This window comes from Petaurus breviceps, unplaced genomic scaffold (genome assembly GCF_028583685.1).
Source record: "Petaurus breviceps papuanus isolate PSGF00001 unplaced genomic scaffold, PetGlider_PUasm1.0 532, whole genome shotgun sequence".
NCBI classification, from domain to species: Eukaryota; Metazoa; Chordata; class Mammalia; order Diprotodontia; family Petauridae; genus Petaurus; species Petaurus breviceps.
This window is the reverse complement of record NW_027186361.1, coordinates 1,079,720-1,098,633: the sequence shown is the minus strand read 5'-3', so window position 1 is coordinate 1,098,633 and position 18,914 is coordinate 1,079,720. Positions and strand designations below refer to the sequence as shown.

At 40.5% G+C, this 18,914-nt stretch overlaps 1 protein-coding gene across 2 annotated transcripts in view; it reads left to right on the top strand.

The window, feature by feature from the left end:
• UBE2A (ubiquitin conjugating enzyme E2 A) overlaps positions 1-18,914 on the top strand; it is a 276,953-nt gene that overhangs the window by 2,196 nt on the left and 255,843 nt on the right. The window lies entirely within an intron of this gene.

The window sequence follows — 18,914 nt, the reverse complement described above, 5'->3', positions numbered from 1 at the left end:
TCTCTCTCTCTCTCTCTCTCTCTCTCTCTCTCTCTCTCTCTCTCTCACTCACTCATACATACATACACACACATTAAGCCTACAGCAGGGAGTCATCTAGAATCCATCTACTCCAGCCCCCCTCATTTACAGATGGGGAAACTGAGGCCCAAGGAGGAATAATGACTCACCCAGGGTCACACCTAGGCTCCTAGATCTAGAGCTGGAAGGTACCTTAGAGGAAATCCAGTCTAGTCCCCTCATTTTACAGAGAAAGAAACTGATGCCCTGGGGGGGAAGGGACTTGGCCAAGGTCACACATACACAGCTCCTAGATCTAGAACTGCAATGACCTTCAGATGCCCTCTAGTCCAGCCCCCCCTCATTTGACAGAAAGGGACAGAGAAAGAAATTGAAGCCATGATGTAGCAAGCCTCAGAGGAAAGATTCGAATCCAGATCCTCTGAAGGTAGAGACAGTGTTTGCACTAAGCTGGTCAACAGACCTACTTCTTTTCCCCCCAAGAAGGTATGCCATGCCATGGCCTTTCTGTCTTGATACCCACTCCCCTGAAACAGGCTATCATCCCTGGCAGACACCACTTGCCCCATGAACCGACATGGGTATTAGGAATCCTGAATGTTTTGAAATTGAATATTATGTGATCCGAATTCACAATCATGAATTGGGATTTTTGTGAATTTTGGAATACAGAATTACTTTCTGTAACCCAGTGCTGTGGGATGAAATGAAGGTTCAGGAAAGTCTGCCAAAAAAGGCAAAAAGAAACAAGCATGCTTTGTGTGGATATTGCAGATAACCTAAGGTTTCGTTGACCTTGGCTATATTGTTAAGAAATCTTGACATCGGGATGAACTATTCTTTTCAAATCATTGCTCCAGGATACAAGGCATGGATATATCTTTCAACATCTGGCCAGCATTAAAGTCTCTTCTTCTTTTAAATGGGCCATGCGGGATCTGGTTAATATAGTATACAAACACCAACCAATGAAATAGCCCCATCAGCAAGAGCTTAGGGACAAGCTAGTGGAAAAGAGAGGAAAGTGGACTAAACCCTGGGTTAGAATCAGGCTCTGTTGCTTAATGCTTGTGTGACCTTTGACTTTTCTAGGCCTCAGTTTCTCTTTCTGTCTCTCTCTGTAAAATGAATGGGTTGGACTACATGACCTTCCAGCTCTAGGATCCTAATGTGCATGACCTTGGACAAGTCCCTTTTCCCCTCTGGGCCTCAGTTTCCCCATCTATAAAATGAAGTGGTTAGACTATGTGGCCTCTGATATCCCTTGCAGCTCTGGATCTAAGATTCTATGAGTTACCATAGCCAAGTCAATTCCCTTTTCTGGGCTCCTCATTGGGCCTCAGTTTCCTCATTTGTAAAATGATAGTTAGACTTCAGTCATTTGTCAGTCCTGTCCAACTCTCCCATTTTGGGTTTTCTTGGCAAAGACATTTTTGACATTTTTGTCATTTCCTTCTCCAGCTCATTTTACAGATGAGGAAACTGAGGCAACTGGGATGAAGTGACTTGCCCAGGGTCACCCAGCTAGTAAGTATCCCAGGCCAGATTTGCACTCAGGATGTCTTCCTGTCTCCAAGCCCAATGTTCTATCCACCTAGCTGCCCCTATTGGACAAGGACTATTGAACTTATAAGTTCCCTTCCAACTCAAGGTCTGTGACCCTGTGTGTAAGACCTTGGGCAAGTCCCTTCATCTACCTGGGCCTCAGCTCTAGATCTGGGTCCCTATTTTCTAAATCTTAATTTTCTGAAAAATGTTCCCTCCCTGGGGCTCATTTTCTCAAATGAGGGGATGAAACTCAAAAGGTCCTGCCAACTGCAGGTTTTCTACCAAATTTAACATCTCCCCACCCCCTTTCGACTCTTTGGAGATACTTCAAGTACATTGATGGCACACTAGGCTTGTGTGTACCCAAGGCCAAAACCCTGGTGAAAGATCCGGGCAGCGCTGGAGTGCTTTGGCAGAGCCAACAAATATACAGATGCCGATTGCCATTTTTAGCAAAAAAACATCTGGGTAAGTGACGGTATTGTTTCTCTTTCCATCCCGCTGTTATTTATTTTAATTAAAGAGAAGAAACACTCAAGCCAGAAGAAGTCTCAGCTTTCCCATTATCTATGTAATTCACATTCTCTGAGCCTCAGTTTACTTCTCTGTAGGATGGGAATGATGATACTTGCCTCTCAGTGTCATAAAGATCAAGCAAGATAAAATAGGTAAAAGGCTTTATAAATAGTATTAGGCAAATTCTCAGTCTTTTTCTATTCCTGAATTTCCAAGCCTCTTTAACTATGTTTTCCTACACAGTAGAGCCTAGTTTGCCACCAATGTACTGCATTAAACTTCTCCCCACAAAAAGTGTTTTGCTATTTTGTGGGTTGAGATCACCTTCATTCCTAATGTATCCCTCCCTCCTCCCCAGAGAACCATCCGTTGGAACAAGGAATTTTTAAATGAGTTAAGAAAAAAGAGAGAGAGAGCTCATTAAGACTAACAACATATCAACCCAGTTGTAAAGTATGCATAACGATCCACATGGTTTTCCTACCACACCTGCATAGGGATGTAAGATTCAAATCAAACTCCCATACCTTTTTAGAAAGATATTCTAAGAGGAATCTACAAAGGATGAACTTTCAGTTAGGCAGCAAAATGGCTACCTTTCTCAACTTTCCAAAAGCATTAGGTTTACATTAAGGAAGGTGCCGTCAGGGGCTATCTAGTCCAAATCTCTCATTTTACAGAGGAGGAAACTGAGGCCCACAGAAGTAAAGGAACTTGCCCAAGGTCATTACATAGGGCAGGGATGAGGAACCAGTGGCCTTGAGGTCACATGTGACCCTCTAGGTACTTTGGGTTCAGTCAAAGGGCCTCACTTGAGGACCTTGAGGGTCACATGTGGATTTAAGGCTGCAGGTGCCCAATCCCTGAATACGATGATAGATTTGGAACCAGAGGGACTCCAGAGGTGATCTAATCCCACAGAGGAAGAAACTAAAGTCCAGGAAGGAAATGACTTGTCCAAAGTCACCTGGGTGGTCAGGATTTGAACCCAGATATTCTGACTTGCCTGAACTAAGAAAGAAAGAAGGGCATTTTTGACATGTATTCTATCAATAAGCAATCAGGTAGCAAAAGGTACTCTGGTAACTGGCTAGAAGGGGTGTTTTTAGACACAATTTAATAAAAGTGCCTCAGCTGGGATCAACCTGGGGAGCAGTCACACAATAAAATGGTAGGATTTCAGTAGTCATTATAGAGGATAACCAAATCTGCCCCTCCAAAAAATTACTTCTTGTCATCTTGCTGAAACTTGACATTCCACAATTAATTTTTTTTAATTTATTGAGCACCTACCAGGTATAAAGCCTTATGTGAGATCCACAGGGCTATAAGATATGATCCCTTTCCTAAAAGAGGCCACTCGAGTTGGGGATAAGACACAAAAACTAACTAGTCACAAGGTCATATGCAATAAGGAGATGGTCAATTCTGTAGGAAATCAGGAGGGGAAGCTCTCAAGGGGCCAGGATACCAAGAAAAGGCCTCCCATAGGAAATAGAGTCTAAGATGTGTTTTGAAGTATAGGTGGAATTTAATGGGAAGAGAATCCCGAGTAAAGGGAACAGTCCAAGCTGTGGCATGCTCAAAGGACCATGAATGGACCAGTTTGGTTGTCGTAGAGAGCACAAGGACGAATCAAACTGGTTACATCCGGACTATAGAGGGCCTTGGATGCCAGGGCTAGACTGAAATTTATTCCTCTGGTTCAGAGATGTGTCTTTTTTAAAAAATACAAATATCCCTGGTGTCAGGGTCCCTCAACCTCTGATAAAGGCACACATGAAAGACTGAGGAAAGGTTCAGAAGATGTTGCCAAGGACACAGCTGTCACTGACTTTATAACATTTATCATATGTTCATTGATTTAGGAGTGGGAGGGCCTGCAGAGTCCAGCTAGCCAAAAAGCCCTCGTTTTACAGAGGAAAAAGCTGAGGCCCAGGGAGGAGAAGGGACTTTCCCAAGGTCACAAATATGCTCCTAGATCTACAGCAGGAAGGGCTCTCAAAGGCCAGCTAGTAAAACTCCTTCATGTTACAAAGGGGGAAATTGAGGCCCAGGGAGGGGAAGAAACTTGCACATGGGAGTAAAGTAGCAGAGCCAGGATACCGGGCCCTTTAGTGAACAATCCTCAGCGTAGATCAGCATATGATGCTTCCCCAAGAACCATCTTTCCCAGGAACAAACTGCCTATTCAACAGCTCAAACTAGATGCCCCATAAATATCTTAAACTCAACACGTGCAAAATTGAACTTATTATCTTTCCCCAGGCCCCAAACTTCCCCCTCTCCCTAACTTCCCTATTACTGTGAAGGGTACAAACAACCCTTCTCTCAGTCACACGGGCTAAAAATCTAGGAGACATCTCTGACTCTTCATCCAAACTCTTGCCAGGGCCTGTCAATTTCAGCTTTGTAATATCTCTCACAAACACCATCTTCTCTCCTCTGACACTTTCACCACCCTTGTGGGAGTCCTCATCACCATCACTTTTTTTTGCCTTTTTTTTTTGAAGGGGGAAAGGCAAGGTAGTTGGGGTTAAGTGACTTGCCCAAGGTCACACAGCTAGTAAGTGTTAAGTGTCTGAGGCTGGATTTGAATTCAGGTCCTCCTGACTCCAGGGCCAGAGCTCTATTCACTGCACCACCTAGCCGCCCCATCACCATCATTATTACAATGGCCTACTGGCTAGGTCTCTCTGCCTCAAATCTCTCCCCACCTCCGATCCATTCTCTATTCAGCAACCAAAGTGGCCTTCCCAAAGGACAGGTCTTACCATGTCATCTTCCTAATTGGTCAACTCCAGGGCCTCCCTTTCACCTCCGGGATCAAATATAAAATCCTCTTTTTGGTGTTCAAAACCCTTTATAATCTACCACCCTCCCACCTGTCCAGCCTTCCCATATACTCTTCCATCCAATGACACTGGCTTCCTGGCTGTTCCACAAACAAGACACTCCATCTCCCTACCCAGTTCACTTTTGCTGAGTATCCCTCATGCCTGGGATTCTGTTTCTCCTCTTGCCCATCTCCAGACTTTCTTGTTTTCTTTTAAGACCCATTTAAATTCCCATCTTTTACAGGAAGCCTTTCACAAATCCTCTTAATTCTCCTGCCTTCCCTCCATTAAATATTCCCTCTCTCCTGTCTATAGCTTGCCTTGTATATATTTGTTAACATGTTCCTCTCATTGGATTGTCAGCTTCTTGAAGCTGGAATTGTCTTTTGCCTCTTTTTATATCCCCAATGTTTGGTATAGTGCCTAGCACACAGTAGGTGCCTAATAAATGCTGACTGCTTGCAGAAAAACACAGAAACTGGAAATACCATCCAGGAACCCTAGGCTTCCATTGCTCTTTCACAAAGAGGTCTCATTAGACACAACTACAGTATCATCAGCCAACTTTAGCAGAAGCCCAGAGGTTTCTGATTTATCTGTCTTTATCTTAAGGAGATAGCTAGGTGGTTCAGTGGTTTGAGTACTGGCTTCAGAGTCAGGAAGACCTGAATTCAAATTCTGCCTCAGACACTTACTATGCAAAGTCACGTGACCTATCTCTGTTTCCTCTATAAAATGAGGATGATAATAGTATTTCCTTCTGGGATTGTTGGAGGGATTAAATGAGGTAATTTATGCAAAACGCTTTAACACCTTATAAGGTTAGGTCTTATCTCCAGGTGATCCCAGAGAAAGTGAGAAGCTCACACCTTACACTTTTTTTAAATCAATTGGGGTTAAGTAACTTGCTCAAGGTTACATGGCCAGGTGTTTCTGGGTGGGTGCTAAGTATCTGAGCCCGGATTCGATCCCCCGACTCTGGGGCCGGTGCCCTTACTCACTGCACCACCTGACTGCTCCTCACCTTACACTTTCTATTCCAGCTTCCTAGTCAGTTTCCTACTCTCTGGCACACCCTCCCATCTCCTGCCTCCTTGCCTTTGCACTGCCAGTCCAGCCTCCATGCTTGAAATACCCTCCTTCTTCACCTTCTCCTCTTGGAATCCCTAAATGCCTCCAAGGTTCAGCTCAAGAACCACTGCTTACATGAGGCTTTCCCTGATTTCCCCAAATTAGTTCAGCCCCTCAAAAAAAGATTTCTTTGCATGAAGAATCAGAAACTAAGGGAATACCTATCAATTGGGGAATGGTTAAACAAGTTGTGGTATATTAATGTAATGGAATACTATTGTGCTATAAGAAATGAGGAGCAGATGGACTTCATATTTACCTGGAGAGACATATAGACCGATGCTGAGTGAGGGGAGCAGAAGTAGGAAAACATTGTACACAATTACAGAAACAACGCATGTGTGACAACCAACTTTGATAGACTGGACTCTTCTCAGCAATGCAGGGATATAAGACAACTCCAAAAGACACATGATGGAGAGAGATGTCCACATTCAGAGAAAAAACTAGAAAGAATAGTATTTGAATGCAGATTGAAGCAAACTACCTGCTTTCTTTCTTTTTCTTGTTTGGTTTTGTTTCCTCTTTCCCATTGTTCATTCCATCTGATACAATCCTTCTTTATAACCTGAATAATGTCTAATGTGAAAGTATTTGCAGATACTATACTTGATTGTATGCTGCCATGGGTGATGGGGGGAAAGTGAAGGAGAGGGAGGGGGAGAAAATTTGAAACTCAAGGGATTGTGGAACTGAATCTTGCAAACTAAAAGTAAACAAATTAATAAAGACCAAAAATGCAATTAAAAAAAAGATTTTTTTTTGCTTTTTGGAGGGCAATTGGGGTTAAGTGACTTGCCCAAGGTCACATGGCTAGCTTTTGTGTTAAGTGTCTGAGGCTGGATTTGAACTCAGGTGCTCCTGACTCCAGGGCTGGTACTCCATTCACTGTGCCACCTAGCTGCCCCCCAAAAAAAGGATTTCTTTGCATGCATTTTGAATTTATGTCTTTGTGTCTTCATTCTTCCTTCTTCCATCTCTCCTTGAGAGCAGGGACTGCCTCACTTGTGCTTTTGTGTCCCCTGTGATTAACATAGTTCTTGACACATGTTTTTTTTTTAACCAAAACTGTGATTTCATACGCATGAAAAACTCCCAGTGAGGAAATTACCATCCACCATGTCAGGTTGGCATGTCTTTTGAAATTCCTAGTCATAGAGATTGCCTGGGGGCACTAAGAGGCCTGTCCTAGAGTCACACAGCAAATAGGTGTCAAAGGTGAGACTAATTTTCCTGACTAGAAATCAGGTCTTTACATGCCTCAATGGAAGACAGTAGGAGCTTAATAAATGCTAGCTGAATTGAAATGAATCAGGGCCATCGGTGACAGACTGTGTCATCCTGCCTTACCTTTCTGATTTTGACAACATGAGGGAAAAACAACTTCGTAAGTCATTTATACCTTAATGTGAAAGAATCGGGAGAATGGATGTTTTTTGTTTTTTTTTTTTCTGGAAAGCTGGCTGGTCCCAAGATGGTGGAGAGCCTGAGGGAAATTCCCTTGGGGAAAAGAAATGTTGCCACTAAAAAAGGAACAGAGCCTGACAGCAAGAGGAGATTTGAAGATTATTGGCCTTCCAGAGTAGAAGAGATTCAGAGAAATCTGAGAGACTCAGCAACTGATATAGAACAAAGGGAGTAGACATAATGACCACAATAAAGTGCAAGGGGACAGCATGAACAGTCACAGGAACACTGCTACTTCGCATGACCAGAATTGATTCTAGAATCAGAAGATCTGGAGGTAAAATCCCACAACTGACCCTCACTACTTGTGTGACATCCAGAAAGTTCTTTACCCTCCCTGGGCAGCTACCACCTCCGAAAAATAAGGGAGCTCTGACCGGTTGCCATTTAAGCTACTTTGCAATTCTAAATCTAGAATTTGTGTCTGATCTTGTACGGGGCATTTCATTCCCCTCCACCTTGCCTCAGATTACTCCCTTGTACAATGAGAGAGATGAACTAGGTGGCCTCTGAGGTCCCTTCAAAATCTAGGAGACCATGATCCTCTGGGCAGAGAAATAGTGGGTTATAGGTGAGGAATAAATTGCACCTTCTCGGATGGGAACGTTACATTGATTTGTTTCATTTGCCTATACTTGTTATGAGCTAGTGTTCTATTGTGGTGGGGGTGGATAACTGGGAAGGGATAGCAATGTAAAAGTATCAATAAAACATCTATTTTGTTTTTTAATTTATTTTTCAGTGAACAAAAATCTGCTCACCTCCATTATAAGAAAGAAAAAAAACACCCTTGTAACAAATATATATTTAGTTGTGTGTGTGTGTGTGTGTGTGTGTGTGTGTGTGTGTGGTGTAGGCAAGAAAAGCAAATTCCCACATTAGCCATGTCCAAAAAAAAATGACTCATTTTGCATACTGGGTCTATAACTTTTCTCTCAGGAACTTGGTGGCATGCTTCATCTTTGGGCATTGTGTGGATCAGTTTTTAAGGCTTTCAAAGTGGTTTATTTTTACAATATTAAACATCAACTTTTTTTTAATAAGATAAAGGGAAGATTCGGAGCACCCAAGACCAGTTTCAGCTACTTCACACTTGGGACAGTCTATCCTCGGACTTAAAACTGCTTATTTCCTCTTTTCAAAAAACAATTTTCCTTTGTAGAAAATCAAAAAGAGGGGTAGAGTGGGGAGAAGGAAAGAAGAGAGGGGGTAGGTAGTCTGGGCCAGTGACACCAGAGTTAAGGACATTATTTTCCTGGGAATCAGATAGGACAGCATTGTAGATAAGGGTATATGTTTTGGAATCCTTCCCAGGCCACAAATGGCTCCCTCTGCAGATTCTATCAATGAGTTCCATGGCCCTGTATTCCTTCTAATGTCACCTGTTGACCTACTGAAAGGAATTAGAGGTGGTTTCCATTTCTTGGAAAATGTGATTCTACCCTGCCTTTCACTGAGCTGCAGACGAGAGGGGGCTTAAAGGGGCCAGAATGAGCTTCTTCTAAGCTGAAGGAAAAAGTATCCATCCTTAAGACAAAAAGAAATACTTTCCTCCAAATGCTTAACTTACACTCCCAGGATGTTCAATGGCTTCTTCCAAGAAAATAATCAGAGGCAGATATGGGTAATATTATTTTGATAAAATTATAACTAGCTCATATTGTACCCACTATTCTGTAACTACAGGCTTGGTGATAGTGTAATAGGCTCTCTTATCTTGGAGTATCAGACAAAGGAAGAACTGTCCCCTTGAATCAGCTTAGCCAACTGAGTCAAGGCCACACAGCTTAGAATTCAGGATCAGGATCAATTTAGCTGTCTTTCTTGACAGCAGCCTTGAATGGTTGGGAATATATTCTCTAGATCAGGAATTCGTCATGATTTTTGTATCACGGCCCTATTTTGGACATCTGGTGAAGCCTTGAGGCCCCTTCTCAGGATGTTTTCAAATGCATAAAATAAAACACAGGCAGTCATAAAGAAAACCAATTATGCTGAAATAGTTATCAAAAACTCATTTTTTCAAACAAGTTGACTGTCCAGTAACACTGACCTTCATGCTGTTCCTCGAACAAGGCAATGCATCTCCTGTGTGCACTGTCACTGACTGTAACCCCCATGCTTGGAATGCTCTCTTTTCCCATGGCTTTCTCTTAGTTTTTTTCCAAACCCATGAAAAAATCGCACCTTCTCCACCAAGACTTTCTCAGACCTCCTTCACGTCGCCCCCTTTCCTCTGTCAGCAATCCTCCAGTTTACTTTAGAGTTCTTTGCCTTGTGTCTCTCCCCTTAGACTATGATCTTAAGATCAGGAACTGTCCTTTGCCTTTTTTTTCTAGACCTAGCACTTAGCACACAGTGCCTGACTCAGTAGGCATTAATTAAATTAATTAAACATTAATTAAATGTGTCTTGATGGACTGAACAAGAGATGTGCTGATAAATGTTTAACAACTGCCCTCCCCCCACAAAAAAAATGTAACCAAGGCATACTTTTAAGCTTAATCTATACTATTAAGGTTTTTGTAGACCAGAAATGGGGAACCTGCGACCTTGGGACCGCATGTGGCCTTCTAGGTCCTTGAGTTTGGTCTTTGGACTGAGTTCAAGTTTGACAGAATAAATCCTTTTATTCAGGAGATTTGTTCTGTGAAGTTTGGATTTAGTCAAAGGGCTGCACTTGAGGACCTAGAGGGTTACATGTGGCCTCAAGGCCTGGCCTAGACAATCAACACAAAGATAAATTAAACCCTCATTTTTAGCCTTGCCAATTTCGAAGGTATAAATGCTCAAACTGGAAATTTACCAATCAGCTCTCAAGAGCCATCCAGTGTATCCCTGAACCGAACCATTAGTCCAAGTTACAGCTCCTGTTGGACTTTCTGATTTTCCTTTTCTTTCATCCACAAATGTATCCAAACCTCTGGAGGTTATTATTTACATTCTCATCGTGAATCAATATCATATAGATTCTCCATGTCATAGATTTTGACGTGGAAGGGACCTCCAGTCCTTGTCCATTTTACAGAGAAATGGAGCCCCAGGGAGTATAAAAATCTAGTTTGAGGTTACATACAGGATTATAGAACTAGAGATGGGTGCTCTGGACTTGAAATTAAGAAGACCCAAATTCAAATTCCACTTCAGGTTTCTGAGGGCTCAGTGACCCTGGACAAGTCATCTGATCTCTGTCTCAATTTTTTCATCTGTCAAATGGAGATAATAATAGCACTTTCTTTCTTGGTTGTTGTGAAAATCAAATGAGAAAATACTTGTAAAGCGGTTCATAGACTTCAAAACACTATATAAGTGTTAGCTATTATTATTACCATTGAGACAATATCCTTTCCACTTTCCACCCTTTGCCTTGTGTCTGTACCCTGGGACCAAAGAAGAATAATTCTAATTCCTTTACTAAGCCACACCTCCCCCTTTTATATAAAAAGACAGCTATCAAGTACCCAATTAACCCCCAGCCCTAGCCTTCTCTTCTCCAGGTTAAAAAGATCATTGGCTCTTGAGTTTTGGGACCTGGGTTCATATCCTCCTCTTACTTACTACCTGTGTGACTTTGGTCAAAGACCTTCTCATCTCTGGTTCTCAGTTTCCTCATCTCTAAAATGAAGGGGTAAGACTAGATGGCCTCCAATTAAGTCTCTTCCAGCTCTAGATCTAGGGTATTATGTGTGAACTTAGAAAAATTCCTTCCCCTCCCTGGGCTTCAGTTCCCTCATATGTGAAATGAGGGGATTGGACTAGAAATCCTTTCCAACTGTACATCTGTAATTCCATGATGCTCATGTGATGAACTCAAGGGCCTTCATCCTCCTGATTGCCCCCTTTGGAAGAACAAAAGGTCCAGAATATCAAGGGAATTGATGAAAAGAAATGCTAGGGAAGATGGCCTAGCCATATCAGATTTTAATCTGTATTATATAGCAGCAGTCATCCAAACCACTTGGTACTGCCTGAGGAATAGAGTAGTGGATCAATGGAATAGATTGGGTACACAAGACTCAGCAGCCAATGACTACAGTAATCTACTGTTTGATATACCCAAAGAACCCAGTTTTGGGAATAAGAACTCACTATTTGGCAAAAACTGCTGGGAAAACTGGAACATAGCATGGCAGAAATTTGGCATAGACCAATATCTAACACCATATACCAAAATCAAGTCTAAATGGGTGCATGATCTAGGTATAAAGGTTGATACTGTAAGCAATCGGGGAGAGCAAGGAATAGTTTACCTGTCAGATTTATAGAGAAGCAAAGATTTTATGACCAAACGAGAGTTACAGAGCATTATAAAATGCAAAATGGATAACTTTTATTACATGAAATTGAAAAGTTTCTGTACAAATAAAGCCAATGTAACCAAGATTAAGAGGGAAGTGGAAAATTGGAAAAGTACTTTTATAACCAGTGTCTCTGATAAAGGTCTTATTTCTAAAATATACAGAGAAGTGAGTCAAATCTATAAAAATACAAGTCATTCTCCAAATTGATAAATGGTCGAAGGATATGAACAGGCAGTTTTCAGAGGAAGAAATTAAATATATCTATAAGCATATGAAAAAATGCTCTAAATCACTATTGATTAGAGAAATTGAAAATCAAAACAACTCTGAAGTACCACATCTCACCGGTCAGATTGGCTAAGATGACAAAACAGGAGAAATGATAAATGCTGGAGAGGATGTGGAAAAACTGAAAAATAATCCTGATTGCCCCTTCTGGTTGCTTTCCAGTTTACCAATGTTCTTAGCATGTGGTGACCAGCTCTGAAACACAATACTCTCTATTTTGACCAGGGTAGAGTAGAGAGGCTCTCTTTGTAGGCAGTTAGGCGACACCATAGTGTCCAGAACAGCTGGCCTGAAATCAAAGAAACCCGAGTTCAAATTCAACCTCAGACATTTACTAGCTATGTGACCCAAGGCAAATCACTTTACCTTTGTCTGCATGTTTCCTCATCTGCAAAGTTGGGATAATAACACCTAGCTTCCAGGGTTGCTGTAAGGATCAAATGAGATCATTGTAAAGAGTTTAGCACAGTGCCTAGCACATGGTAAGTTCTATGGAAATGTTAACTTATTATCACCCCTTTATTGTTGGAGACCACGCCTGTCTTCATACAGCCCAAGACTGAAGTCACTTTTTGCGATCACTTCTATTGAATTTACAATACTCACCAAACTACTAAGTGGCTAAGCCTCCACCATTTTGTACTTGTGAAGTCCATTACTAGAACCTTGAGTGTAAGGCTTTACATTTATTTCTATTAAATTTCATCTTATTAGATTCAACCCAATTTTCTAGCTTGTCAGAGATCCTTTGGAATCCTGACTGTCATGTCATCCCACCCCACCATGTACAGCTTTATGTCATCTGCAAATTTTATAAAGATATCATTGGGGGCAGCTAGGTGGCACAGTGAATAGAGCACTGGCCCTGGAGTCAGGAGGACCTGAGTTCAAATCCAGCCTCAGACACTTAACACAAAAACTAGCAGTGTGACCTTGGGCAAGTCACTTAACCCAAATTGCTCTTCCCCAAAAAAGCGAAAAAATTCTTAAAGACTTTATTTTTTTTTAAAGATATCACTGAAAAAAATCATTGATAAAATATTAGATAGTAGCTTGTCATACTGGGGCCAGCCCTGGGCTTGGAGTCAGAAAGATATGTTTGAATTCTGCCTTAGATACTTACTAGCTATATAACTCAGAATGTATCTTTTAACTCTGTTGGCCTCAGTTTCCTCATTTGTAAAGTGGAGATAATAATAGTGCCTACCTCATAGGATCTCTGTGAGATTCAAATGAGTTAATATATGTAAAGTCTTTTCAAACTTTAAAGGTAAATTTTTAATTAATGTAATGGTAATTTTTAATTACAATTAATTTTCATTTTAACTTTTAATTAATTTAATGGTACAGGTACAATTAATTTAATTAATTTAAAGAAATCAGAGAAAGAGAGGAAGGACCTATATGCACAAAAATATTCATAACAGCTCTTTCCATAGTAGCAAAAAACCCTAAACAAACCAAGAAACTAAGAGGGTACCCATCTATAAGGTAGCAAGGGATAGAGTGCTGGGTCTGGAGTCAGGAAGACCTGAGTTTAAATCCCACCTCAGACATATACTAATTGTGTAACCCTGAGAAAGTCACTTAACCTCTGTTTGTCTTGGTTTCCCCAACAGTAATATAGAAATAATGATAACATCTACTTCCCAGGGTTGTTGTGAGGATTAAATGAGATAATATTATAAAGAGCTTAGCACTGTGTCTGACACATATTGACATTATACAAACATTTATTGTCCTTGCCCTATTTGTTGGGGGGTGGTCAAACAAATGGTAGTATATGAATCTAATGGAATAATATTGTGTCATAAGAAATTAGATGGTTTCAGAGGAAACTGGAAAGACTTCCACAAACCAATGAAGAGTGAAATGAGCAGAATTAGAATACGGTATATAATGGCAACAACATTTTAAAATGCAGGATGACACATACATTTTTGGATGTAGTCAACATGGAAATTTGTATTACTGGACTATGCATATTTGTTATGAGAATCTGGTTTTTTTTATATTTTTTAACTGTACAATGAGAGGTAGTGGGAGGGAGAGATAATAAATGTTTGCAAAAATAAATATTTTTTTAAAAAAACAGTACACAGTCAAGGCCAGGTTCTTAGGTCACTCCACAGGAAACTTCCTCCCAAGTTGACATGGAATCATTAGTAACTACCCTTTTTTAAAAATTTAATTTTCTTCAGTTATCTAAGATCTATCTTTTCTCCCTCTCACCTCCACTTCCCCCACCCCCCACTGGAAAGAAAGAAAATAAAAACAAAATCTTTGTAACAAAATATGCATAGTCAAGCAAAACATTTCCACATTGGCCATGTCCAAAAAAATATATATATATATATGTCTCTATCTACACCCTGAGTCTATCACCTCTCTGTTGGAGGGATGGGGTAGAGTAGCATGTTTTATCATCAGTCCTCTTAAATCATGTATGATCCTTCCATTCATCATAATATTTAAGTCTTTCAGATATGTTTGTTTTCACAATGTTGTCATTATTGTAATATATTTTTCTCCTGGTTTTATATGCTTCATTTGCATCAGTTCATACAAGTCTTCCCCAGTTTCTCAGAAACTGCCCCCTTCCTAATTTCTTGTAGTGTAATTGTTTTCCATTACATTCATGAACCATAGCTTGTTCAGTCATTCCCCAATTGATGGGTACCCCCTAAGTTTCCAGTTCTTTGATGCTACAAAAACAGAAGCTAAAAATATATCCAGGGGCAGCTAGGTGGCACTTTAGTGGATACAGCACCAAGCCTGGAGTCAGGAAGACTCATCTTCCTGAGTTCAAATTCAGCCTCAGACACTAGCTGTGTGCCCCTGGGCAAGTTACTTCACCATGTTTATCTCAGTTTCCTCATCTGTAAAATGAGTTGGAGAAGGAAATGACAAACCACTCCAGTGTCTCTGCCAAGAAAACCCCAAATGGGGGCATGAAAAACAAATGAACAACAACAACAAAAATATTTCCATGCACATGAATCCTTTTCCTCTTTTTTTTTTATCTTTTGGGCTTAGCAGTGGTATCTCTGGGGGGAAAGGAATGTACAGTTTAATGACTTTTTGAGAGTAGCTCCAAATTGCTTTCCAGGACAGTGACTGCACTTTTAAGCCAGTCATTCAACCAGCTGAAAATTCATTTAATTCTATTATTGTCTAGCACAGATCCCTCTGTCTTTTCCACAAGAACAACGTGAGACACTTTATCAAATATTTGTGCTAAAAAAAGATCTAGGTAAAATATCTGTAGCAGTCCCTTTGATCTGCTAGCATAGTGGCCCTGTCGCAACCACCCCGCAAAAAAAATAAAACTAACACATAATGGAGGCATGTGAATTTCTACTTGCTAACAAATATCTCTGTTACGTTCTTACTTTAGAGAAGAAGGTACTTATACTTCATAATAATGGGACAGTCTGTTTTGACTGAGGACTGGGGGTGGGAGGCAGCGTTCTTTAGGTGAACCAAGCAATCAAGTCTTATGTTCAATTAGTTTCCTATCCCTTCACTCATTGAGTTCTTGCCTTGTCTTACCCATTTGTTATATTTATCATTTCTGCCTTACCTTGCCTTACCACCTACTCTCTCCTTCTTCTGGAGGAGACTCCTGCTCCCAGGGTCCTTTTCCTCAATCCTTTTCTCCTTCAACTTTCTCTTTGCCTACCCCAACCAACCCAATCCAATCCAAGGAGCATTTATTAAACACCTACTCTGTGTCAGACACTATACCACATGCTAGGGATACAGATTGATAGGGGTAGGGGCTGGTGTCATTTGGTATAGGGAACTACTGGCTCAGGAAATTCCCTCTGCTAATACAGGTCAACACCTTCCCTGAAATGTGAGTCTTAGAGAATTTTCTAGAGTACTGAGATGTTAAATGACTTGCCCAGGGTCACACAGACAGTATGTGTCAGAGACAGGACTAGACACAAAGCCAAAAACAAAAACAAAGAATTTCCAATCCCTACTAAGGTGCTAGTTAAAGTTTGTTCCCTCTCAGTAGTATTTGCTTTTGAATAGGGAACCTTTAAAGAATGGAAAAGGCTGGGGTGGCCAGGTAGCACAGCTAGTAAGAGCATTAGCTCCAGTGTCGGGATGACCTGGGGATCGAATCCCGGGCTCAGACACTTAGCACCCACCCAAAAACACCTGGTCATATAACCTTGAGCAAGTTACTTAACTCCAATTGCTTTTAAAAAAAAAAGAATGGAAAAGGCTCTAACACCCAAAGGTCTAAAGCTATAATGGTTGAGTGCCTACATCTCCTCAAATAACACTAAACCAATCAATCTCTCCATCTACAAGCATTTATTAAATTTTTATTTAATTTTTCCCTATTAGGTGTCCAGCAGGGGCTAAAAAGATAAAAATGGAAAAAGGCCCTGCCCTCAAGGAGCTTCCAATCCTTACCAAGTTATTTTTATCTTGTTCCCAGTGTGATATAGTTAGATTTAATAAGGTCACAGACCTAGAGCTGTAGCGGACCTCAAAGGACATCTAGTCCACCCCCTTCAATTTACAAAAGAGAAAACTGAGGCACAGGGAGAGGAAGTAGCTTACCTATAGGAGAGTTTACATTTTACATGGGTATCTTCTTACTCCATGGATGCAAGGTTCCTACTGCCCTGTGCTTCCAGCCGAGAGCCTCACAACTCACAACAACTAATGGACAGAGTCTAGCAGGTTCAAATCTAACCTTATCTTTAACACCTTCACCAACTATCTGAAAGATCTGCTACCAAAAAATAAGACAACTTTTCAGGTTACTATAATACCCCCTAGACAGGAAGCACTTGCATTCTGTAAATATTATCTCATTTTATCTTTACAACAACCTCAGGAAATATGTGCTATTGGTATCCCCACATTTTACAGATGAGAAAACAGGCTGAGAGAAGTTTAGTGATTTGCCCAAGGTCACACAGCCAGTAAGTTTCTGAAGCAGGATTTTAATTCAGGTCTTCCTGACTCCAGGTCCAGTACTGTATCCATTGCACCACTTAGCTGTAACTTTCTTGGAAAGCACAAAATTGGGGCGGGGAGGGGGGGGAATTTTACAGCAAGTTTCTCTGGTAAAGGTCTCATTTATCAAATATATAGGAAATTGAATCTAATTTATAAAAATAAGAGCCATTCCCCAATTGATAAATGGTCAGAGGATATGAACAGGCAGTTTTCAGAAGAAATCAAAGCTATCTGTAGGCACATGAAGAAATACTCTAAATCACTATTGATTAGGGAAATACAAATTAAAACAACTCGGAGGTACCACTTCACACCTATCAGATTGGTATGAATTCCAGATGATAGAAAAGTAAAATGACAAATGTTGGATATGGAAAAATAGGCACACTAATGCATATTGGTGGACTTGTGAACTGGTTCAACCATTCTGGAGAACAATTTGGAGTAATGTCCAAAGGGCTATAGAACTGTGTGTACCCTTTGATCCAGCACTACCACTACTACGTCTGTATCCCAAAGAGAACTTTTTAAAAAGAAAAAGACATATTATGCACAAAAATATTTATAACAGCTATTTTATTTGTGGCAAATAAATGGAAATTGAGAGAATGTCCATAAATTGGGGCTGAACAAGTTGTGGTCTAGGATTGTGATGGAATACTATTATGCAATAAGAAAAGGTGAATGGGCTAATTTCAGAAAAAAAGTGGGAAGACTTATCTGAACTGATACAAAGTGAAGTGAAAGCAACCGGGAGAATATTTCCCACAGTATCAGCAATTTTGTGATGATGATCAGCTACTCTGACCAAGTCGATAATCCCAAACAGTTTCAAAGGACCTATGATGAAAAATGCTATCCATCTCCAGAAAGAGAACTGATGAAATCTGAGTGCAAACTGGAGCATGTTTTTTTCACTTTATTTTTCTTGCTTTTTTGCAACATGGCTATTATAGAAATATGTTTTGCATGATTTTACCTATTTAATTGATATCCCATTGCTTTCCTTCTCAATGTGTGGGAGAGGGACTGAAGAGAGGGAGAGAATATGGAACTGAAAAAATTTTTAAATGAATGTTAAAAATAAACAATCAATAAAATTTTAAAACCACCAAATTCTACCTTCTTGCATTCTTTCTAATGAAGAGTCATCCCTTTAACTGGCATACATGTTAATGAAGGTGCAAACACTCATAAATCAGTCCTGAGTATTCTTGGTTAAGGAAATTTACTTCTCTGAGCCTCAGTTTCCTCCACTGCAAAATGAGAAGGTTGAACTACATGGACTCTGAGGTCCCTTCCAGAACTAGATATAGGATCCTATCATCCTATGAATGAAGAAAGTTAGGGTATATGTGCTTTTAACATGTAAATACCCCATCAAGATGTGTTTTGGCCTCTCATCGCCATCTAGTGGCTATTTGGGGACAGATCCTTTTCCATCCCTATATCAACTGCTAATTTTGACTGGTTTGATTAGCAGAGAAGTAATTACATGGAGAGATTTAGGGCTAGAAACCTTCAAGAATTCTTCCCTTTTACCCTTCCCTTCAAGCACCTTCCCTGCTCTGTGATTTTAATCAATCGATCGATCGATTGATTGATATCAAACAATAGTTTAAATGATATGTATCTTGTAGTACAGGGGCATAGACTCAACCAGCAAGCATTTATTAAGAATCTGCTGTATACTAATACTGTGTTAGGCATTGGGGGCACAAAAAAATTAAAGTCTTTGCCCTCAAGGAGTTTACATTCTATTCCAGGAGACATGTACAGATCTAGGTGGTTTTGTTTCTACTGAACCCGTGATTTCAGA